Genomic DNA, 9,856 nt, shown 5'->3' with positions numbered 1-9,856 from the left:
GGAAATGATGTAAAATATGAAACAATGGTGTTAAGACAGTGGGCAACTTCTAGCAATGTGAAGTGAAATCTACAGTTTGTTCAGGTTACTGCTTCAAGTGTTTCTAGGCACAGTACAGAAAGAAACAAGCAGCTCTCATAAATTATGAAAGCAAAGCTTAGAGTCCTAATAGGAAGTTTCCTAGAATGAGTCAGAAAATACCCAAGAGAAAACATCTAAAGAAAGAAGGATTCCATGATCTACAAAAGAGTGCCCTCCAGCACTTGTCTTAGTGCTATTTTATGCACATGTGTAGAAATGACCCAAAGTCAGGGGAAGATAAGCAAATAGCAAAAGTCACAGTTCAAATAGTGGAACACACACATTTGAGAACCCATGATCCTACCAGTTAAAATGAAAAGAATCCCAATAATAACAAGACGTCACTGGAGGAGCCCTCAGAACCATCTCTCCTTATCACTGAGAGCAAAATAACACTACACTAAGGGCTAATACAGACCAATTCTCATAAAGATAATCCTGGAACTAGATAACAACTTAACAAGCATTCATGAAAACAAGAAAATCTGGTGTGATTCCAACTTACTGAATAGGGAAAAGAGTACTAATTTTAACCAGGAGAAAATCATAAAAGAAAGTCAGAGACATTTGTATTGAAAATTTTACACACACAAAAAAAAAGATTCCATGGAGCAGTATGGACAGCACAAACATATAGCAGCAAGATCGGATGCCGCCAGACCCACTGACTCCTCCAGCTGAGGGCTAGAAATAACATGAGCCTCTGACAATGAAGCGAAAGCAGACTGCAGAAGCTGGTATTCCTGGTGATACTTGCTGAGGGAGACTCTTGCAGATCACACTGACCCTGACTCTGACCTGGAGCCCTGATAGGCTCCATAATCCCATGAGGGAAAAACACATTTATTTCTCCCCATCCCTCTACAAAGGTGCCCGATGTCCAGCAAGGAGAAAGTATCATCTTAAGCCCAGCAGAGGCTGTGCTGGCTCCTGTTTACCATTAGGGGATTGTATCAGAGGAATGAATCCTCATTCTGACTTTGATTCAGGCCTGGAGAATGGGCAGGGGGCTAGGCACCAACTTCTTACTTCGAAGCACTCCTTTTACCTCACCCTATCACAGGCTCTGGGGCTCAACTGGCCAAGATGAAGTACTCACAGACAATTATCTCTGGGGATGCTTACAGACCCCAAACAACTAAAGCAATCTTCAGCAACAAAATACAAAAGTGAAGGACTCACATAGCAAACATACTTCACGGTGGTTATAATCGAAATAGCTTGATTTTGGCACAAAAATAGGCATGTATACTACAGGGACAGAACCCAAACCCCCGAAACTGACCCATACATCTATAGCCAGCTTATCTTCAACAAACAAGCAGAAATCAATCCCTGAAGTAAAGTCTTCAACAAATGGAGCTGTGAAAACTGAATATGGATGTGCAGAACTATGAAACAAAAGCCCTATGTTACACCTTGCAAAAATTCACTGAAAATGGATCAAGGGTCTTAATTTATGACCTGATGCCATGAAATTATTAGAGAAATACACCAGGGAAACTCTGCAAGACACTGGCATAGGCAAAAAATTCTTAGGAAAGACTACAGATGCACAGGCAATAAATAATCTAAAAAGCTTCTGCCCCACAAAGAAATACTAAAAAAGTGAACAAGGAATCAGTAGGATGGGGAAAAATATATATAAACACCACATTTTCATGTATATATATATATATACACACCATATGTATATATTATATATATTATATTTTGTATAAGTAATATATATGTGTTTAAATATATACTTTGCCATAAATGAATGAAATTCTGTCTTTTGCAACAAATGGTAACAACTGGAAACCACCATGCTTAGTGAAAAAGCTAGTATCAAAAGATGAATATCATGATCTTTTTCTGATATGCAGCAATTAGTAGAAAATACAAAAACAAGTTTAAGAATGAAATGGTCATTTTGGGATATGATGGACTTTTAGCCCTTGTTTATATTCACATGGAACTGTGTTCTTCTTACTTTTTAATTGATGTTATGATTAATGAACAAGTAAGCCTATGAATATGGAATAGATTAAAATTAAGTTATCGCAAAAAAGATGAAGAGAAGGAGAGAAGGGAATTGTAGGAAGCAGGGAAGTTAGGGATGTGTGGTTGTCTTCTGGGAACTTTACCTCTAGAATGAATAAAATATGTTCTTTATATTAATAAATTGAAAAAACATAACATATAGGGCCCATAACCAGGGGAAAATTCATCAAAGGATTCTGATGAATTCTGATGAATCCCTTGAAGCCAATGCTAAAACAGAAGACAAGTTAGTAAAATCAGCTGTTACAAATACACCAAAAAAATAGAGTGACACACAGTTATGAGAAGAAAGGACAAAAATATCCATAAAATTAAACATTTTGAAATTAAAAATATAAAGAATGGAAAGAAAAATATACTGCATAGAGTTGGCAACATATTGGACATTGTAGTATGTGGTTAGCAAAATTGAAGACTTCCAAAATAAAATACAAGGAAATGATACAACCTGAAGCATGAGACACAAATATCTATTAACTATCTAAATAAAATGCTGAGGTAAATAATTATATTCAAGAAAGCATTTGTAATCTGTGAGATATTAAGCATAAATTAAATGTCTTACTACTAGCATACATGAGGAAAAGAGTAGACAAAATAAACTATTGGGGACCAACACTGTAGCATAGGTTAGGTTGATTCTTGCAGTGCCAGTATCCTATATGGGCTTTGGTTCACGTCCCAGTCACTCTTCTTCCAATTTAACTCACCTCTCAGCTGGGAAGGTGCCCAAATGGAGTCCCTGGCTGCTGGCTACAGCCTGGCTTAGCCCTGGCCTGTTCAGCCATTTGGGAAATGAGGCAGCAAATGAAGAATGATCTCTGTCTCTCTCTCTTTCTCTCTCTCTCTGCGTCCCTTTCTCCCCTTCCTCCCCCCTCCCTCCCTCTCTCTTCCCAGGGTTCCTCCATCAATTTAATTCTGCTTTCCAAATAAATAAAGAATCTATTTTTAAAATTATTAAATGCTTCACAAATCTGTGTGGTATCCTGCCATAGGGGCCATGCTAACATCTGTACCATTCCAATGCTAGTATATGTGCTACCAAAGTGAGCACTAAATAAATATTAAAAAAAAACACACACACACACAACACGGGTAGTGAAAACCAAAAGAAACAAATGGAACTACATTAAGTTGAGAAGTATCGTACAGCAAACAGTGAACAAAGTGAACAGGGAAAGAGTGTGCATGTCAGTATGGACAGTAAATAGGCTTCAAGAATGGACACACCCTATGACCCAACCATCTCACTACTGGGAACATAGCCAAGTAAAATGAAACCTATGTGTGAGAGAATGATTTGCAACCCTATATTTACAGCAGCACAATTCACAATAGCAAAGATGTGGAGACAATCCAGATCTCTGTTAACAGATAAATGGAGAAATAAACTGATCAGTTTGCTCTATGAAATACTACCAAGCCATTTAAAAAAAAGAACGAAATCTATCAATTGCAGCAAATTGTTCTCACCTGAAAATCACCTTGCTTACTGAAACCAGCCAGTCCCAAAAGGATAAATACCAAATGTTCTCTCTGATACAAGACAGCCTTTAGGCAAATTACAAATTAAACAGATACAGGTAATCAAGTATATACATACACTTTGACAGATGAATGGCATAACAGAAGTACACTTGGAAGAAAAGTTATATATCTCTACTCTGGAAAAGAAGTAGGACTCCCATTTTGAAACATGTAAGTATATCTGTACAACATAAAATATTTTCTACCTCTACCCCAATCTAACACTTAAATACCAGAAAGTTAATCTTAACAACTGTTACTAGGAGACTATAGTACTGTGATTTGGGGGAAGCGCAAGGTCAGGAATGGCAAAGGAGGAAAGTGGGGGGAAATAATTCCCCATATCTTCAAAACTATTGATACACTTAAATACCAGAAAGTTAATCTTACAACTGTTACTAGGAGACTATAGTACTGTGATAGTTTGGGGGAATAGCAAGGTCAGGAATGACAAAGGAGGAAAGTGGGGGGGAAATAATTCCCCATATCTTCAAAATCATAAATAAGATAAATACAATAAGTAAATAAATAAATAAAAGCCAAATTTTGTCATGATGGTTGTCTAAAAGAAAACTATAAAGTTAGAGAAACCCTAAGCATAAAAACAAAGAGAAACACAAGGTTCATCAACATGAGGATCATAAAATTGTTGAAAAAAAAAACAAATAAAAGGGAAATCTTAAAAGCTGCCAATTGAGATTTGGAAAATATACTACACAGAGAATAAAAATATCAATAAAACTCTTATCACAAAATTTTGAACTATGAAGAATAATAAAAAAGATCACAAAAGTCTTGAAAATACAAAATAACTAGCAGTATTGAATTAACAGAAATTTTTAAAAAACAGGCAAAAATAAAGAAAATTCTCTAGAGAAAAAGAAAAATGATACTAGAAAATTTCTGTATCAACTACAACAAATAAATATTATGAGAAATTATTATTATATAGTATAAATGGCATTATTTTCATCATTTAAAATATTTTTAAAGCATTGACTGAAATAAAAACAAATACATTGACATTTTAAAAATCTAAGAAAAGAATGAAAACTTGGACGATGCCAAAGGAAACAAAGTGAAATTATAAGTTCAAATCCCATAATAATCATAAATTGAATATGCATACAAGTCACAGCTTTAAAGGGCAGAAAATCTTAAGCTTGATATAAAACAAAATCTGTTTATATGCTACCTGAAGTACAATAATGCAAGATAGAACACAAATTAATGTAGAAGAATGAAAAAGTCTATATCCAACAAACATTTTCAAAAGCTTGAGTTCATATATTATTATCACATAATGTGTATTTCTGGACAAGAAAAATTAACACGAAGGAAAATATTTTATAATGATAAAAGTATCATTATAACAGGAAAACAATAATATGCAATGCTAAACTACACAAAGTATCTTTGGTAAAACTGAAAGTGAAAACAACGTCTACAAATAGAGCTGAAGATTTCAACATCATTGTGTCAAAAACTCTTGAGGAAAACAGAAACTTATTAATGATACGGAAGTCTTGATTAACACTGCAAAACAGCCTGATCCCCTGGTTCAGGACAGAACACTAGGGGTGGGAGGTGATGAGTAAAGGTGTATCAATGTACTAAATTACAACTTAGGAGCAGCAACTATTCTCTTACAGTTAGAGTAACTCTAGATGATGAGGTAATAGACATTTTTTTTTTAATTTTATAGAAATTTTTGAAACTTTTTACCACAAAGCAATCCCAGATTTTTGAAGGATTGCAGGTGTTTAACTGGGTTGAACATTAGAATATTTCAAAAATATAGACATGTATCAAGTCATCACATGCAATGTAGTAAATATGTCCATTTTTGTGCCAAAACATAGAAAACAAGTTTAAGAAAATGCAAATATAACATATAGAAAATTCTACCAACTATACAACCTCAAGGCTTCACCTGAAAGTTCACCTAAATTGTTTATGCTTCTCGTATTTAAAGTTCTCCTCTTTCCTTGTTCTTCTCTTGAGCTGAAAATATTAATATTGCATATAGCACATCACCATATGAGTAAAATTCTGACTGGATACATACTCTAAACTCCTAAAATGTCTGAATATTTGCATGTTTGTTAAGGATATTCCTATTATTTACCAGTTCATCTTTCTATGGGAATATAAAATAAGAAAGCTAAATAAATCTAAGCTAAATGGTCAATTAATTGATCTTTTAAAAAGAACTTATAGTTCATAAGTCTTCAAGTTACCAACTGTTGATAGCTTAAGCATATGTGGTCTTTTAATCTTGCACATTAATAGTGATACTAAAAAAATAAATATTAGCAAGAGATGGGTATAATCATCTTGGTTATTACATAGAAAAATATTCAACATTATTCATTAGAAAAATGCATATTCAAATGACAATGAGATATTACAAAAATTTAGAATGGCTAAAATAGAAAAATGGTGATGATAACAAAATGGTGAAGCCTTGCAGAAATATAAAATGATATGCACTTTGGAAAATAATGTGGTAGATTTTCAAAAAACTATACATGCACTTACTTTAAAATCCAGAAATGGTAAACTTGAATAAAAAAAAAATGTATCCAAGCACTAGAAAATGAGGAACTTGAGGTGGAAAATTCAAATAATCTTTGTTGAGTGAATGGTCAAATGCTCAGAGCTATGTGCATACAATACCAGAGTATTCAGCAATATGAAATAATGAAGTATTCACATACACAGCAGCTTACGTTGCTAGCAAAGGAATCATGCTGAAGTCAAGGATCAAGGCAGAAAAGCAGGTAAGCGTGATTATAAAATGGCAGCACAAGTATATTACTGACACTGCTCTGGATAAAATATTACAAAATTAAATGCCATCCCCTCACACGCTGGCTAACTTACTCTAGTAACACTTAAAAACAGAAATAAGAAATTTAAGATCACTCTCCTTACATTTTTATATACACAGTCTCTTCCCAAACAGTAGAGCTAATTGGCCTCAGTCAAGCTTACCAGTTAGAAAGAATTAAAGAGATGGATAGATTTTCCTCTGGGAGATATGCATTTCCCTGAAACTGTTTTTAAATCTTTGTAAGTTATGCATTTTCAACCAATACTTTATTGATCACCAGTTTTCCTCAATCCTCCTACAAGCTTAGGGATTTTATCCATGTTCCTAGACCCTGCCTTATTTCATGCTTTTACAGAAAAGAATTCAAACAACTTACCCTCTGCAGTACATTTTCTTAGCCCAGATTTAATTACTTACGTCCCTGACTTCCAAATTTAGTTTAAGAACTAAAGTCTGGCCCAGCACAGTGGTCTGGCAGTGAAAGTCCTAATATTAAACATGCTGGGATCACATATGGGTGTCCATTCTTATCCCAGCAGCCCCACTTCCCATCCAGCTCCCTGCTTGTGCCTGGGAAAGCAGCCCAGGATGGCCCAAAGCCTTGAAACCCTGTACCCGAGTGGGAGACCTGGAGGAAGTTCCTGGATCCTGACTTCAGATCAGTACAGCACCAGCCGTTGGGGTCACTTGGAAAATGAATCATCAGAGGAAAAATCTTCCTCTCTGTCTCTGTGTATCTGACTTTGTAATAAAAATAAATAAATCTTAAAAAAAATGAACAATTACTTATTTTTTACACTTGACTGAATATTACATTGTGTTGATCCATACTGCCCAAAGTTGTAATTGATTTTTCCTGGTTATTGCAATATCAGATGAATTAACAATTCACTCTGAAACCAAAAGGGCTTAAAAGAGAAACTTCAGCATAACTACAAACAATACTTCTGAACAACCTCCTGGCAAATACAATGTTCCCAATGGTGTCTTTCTGAAAACTGCTGATAAATATCACAGATGCTGAATTGATCTACATTTGGCCAAAATAGTGAACTGAAGGCAAACTGACAAAAAACAAAATAGCCCTGATTGTGGACAAGTGGTTACTGTTTCACAAACAAGTGTATCAATAGGCTTTCTTGTTTATTATAAATTAAGAAAAAATCAATGAAACAAAACCAAATGCAAGGACGTAATGCAATAATAAAAATTATAAATATCTTCTGATTTGGCCAAATAACTGACCAAAGCTTACTAAGCTGGGATAATTCTAATACCACTTTTAAATCCTCCTCCTCCTATAATAAAAATTTTATAATAGAGTTACCAATTGGCCATCACTTCATGACAATTTTAGTTCCAAAGAGACTATCTTTCCTTACGCTCTCAAAAATACCTAGAATGAGCCAAAATGCTTTAACATGCCAGGCTATCCTTACTACGCCTGTGATTCCCCGTGTATGCAGTCATTTCTGCCATAACAAGTTAATAAATCAACTTTGTTGACTCACGGTGTGTTCCTGACAATTTTTTTTAGGTTCTATCAACTTTACACCCAGCAGGAAAGCTTCACGCTATGCCGATCACAAATATTGATGAGACTATAAAGTAAATAGCATTTTAGTGGTTTGTGGATATGGATATAAATTGGTGCAACCACTTTGAAAAACACTTCAGCAGTATCTATGTAAGTCATATACAAATTCCTGCCTGTGTCAAAACTATACATTAAAGAGTACATTCTAAATAAATCCCTTCGTACAAAATTCAAAAAGAGGCAAGACCAACTCATTCAGTGTGATGTTAGAATACTGTTCATATGTGACAGAGTAACTGGCAAAAGTTCTAATGAGGCTGTTGAACACTCAGTAACTCAACACTTCTCACTATGGTTGCTAATTATATGAGTCAACAAAGTTTGTGGAAAACGGAATTAGGACAAGTGTATTTTGATGCAGAAAAATTGAAAGCGCTGCATATAAAGGGATCCTCAAAAAGTACATAAAAGCACACATTATGAAAAACATGTGTAAACATGATTTTTAAAACTGCTTCAATTCACTGATACCATCAGGCATACATGAACTCTTATGTATATATATATATATATATATATATATATGATTTCTTAATCCAACTGATTTCATAAAACTGTAGAAGGCATGGTAAAATCATGCTCTCATTCCTACATAGGCAAGACTCTAGTCAATGAATACACATTAAGCATACTTCCTGTTATCATTCAGAATCCCATCATGAAGCAGAAATCGAATTCAAAGGTGCAGTTGAAACAAACTTAAGGAGAAAAGATTTACATAGCTCTGAGAAGGATTAAATGAATTAATATGAAATGTTGACCCACCCAAAAGCAAGAAAAATAGCAAAATTAAATGGGAAAGTGTGGGCAACTGCCCCAGACCGCTGCCCTGCTACCTGGTGGGAGTGGCCTAAAGCTTACTTCCCGGTGGCCAGGGACACAGCTTTCAGACCTACACATGGAGTATGATTTGTGCATAGCTAAAAGGTCAAGGAGAATACACATGGAACTTGACCTCTGACATGACTGGAAGATCAAGGCAAACAGATGTGTTGTATTGCCAATTATAATATCTTCGGTGGGCGGGCAGGTGAGGAAGGGAGGTGGGACCAAGCTGGAAGACATTCTCATGCCCTCCCCTTCAGTAACCTTTATAACCCAGGGATCTGTATTGAATAAACTGACGCTCCTCACCAGCTTGTCTCCATTACTTCTTATGGCCAAATAATACCACTGCCTCCCCATCAGTGACCTCAGGGCCTGCCGGCAGGTTTAAACCCCAAGAGGAAAGGAAAAAGAAGTCAACAGTTATTCACCTTAAAATGGCTATAGGGTGCTATTCAGCTGTCTCATGTCTATCCTCATTTTAGTATTTTGCAGTTTATTGTGTTGAAGCATAATTTTGCTGAACTTGGTAGATTTTATGATAGTCTAAACTGGCTTATAGCTCTAACAAGGCATATATCAACAGTTGATGTGCAGAACAGTTTTAGGAGGGGTGTGCAGAGAAACCTTCAATACCCTAGTGAGGAGTAACCAATCTTTGTGTCCTACTTAGTAAGGTATGTGTGAGTCCATGCTGACCATTTCCTGTCTGGTTCTAAGCTTTCCTTGTATTTATCTATCTATTCTACTTGGGGTGGGGAGGGGGGACTCCGGAGCACCTTGATTGCTGTTGATGTTGTGCTGGGGCTTCTAATTGATCGGGATGATATTCTGCCAGCTCTACCTTCAGATCAGAGAAGGTCTCCCCAAGAAACTGTTGAATTTATCTGGACAATAAAATGCTGGACTCTATGCTTGGTATATGTTTGTAATGAAAGAATCTT

The 9,856-nt window shown here is 35.5% G+C and overlaps 1 non-coding gene across 1 annotated transcript; it reads right to left on the bottom strand.

The window, feature by feature from the left end:
* Nucleotides 1–3,077: 3,077 nt before the first annotated feature.
* Nucleotides 3,078–3,181, bottom strand: LOC121150963. The gene has a single exon (XR_005883065.1). It is a non-coding gene; the product is annotated as a U6 spliceosomal RNA (small nuclear RNA).
* Between the last annotated feature and the right edge of the window lie 6,675 nt (nucleotides 3,182–9,856).

This window comes from Ochotona curzoniae, unplaced genomic scaffold (assembly GCF_017591425.1).
Source record: "Ochotona curzoniae isolate NIBS_2020 unplaced genomic scaffold, NIBS_Ocur_1.0 contig_2210, whole genome shotgun sequence".
Classification (NCBI taxonomy): domain Eukaryota; kingdom Metazoa; phylum Chordata; class Mammalia; order Lagomorpha; family Ochotonidae; genus Ochotona; species Ochotona curzoniae.
Note: the sequence above shows the minus strand (reverse complement) of the source record. Positions and strands in the feature narration are given on the sequence as shown.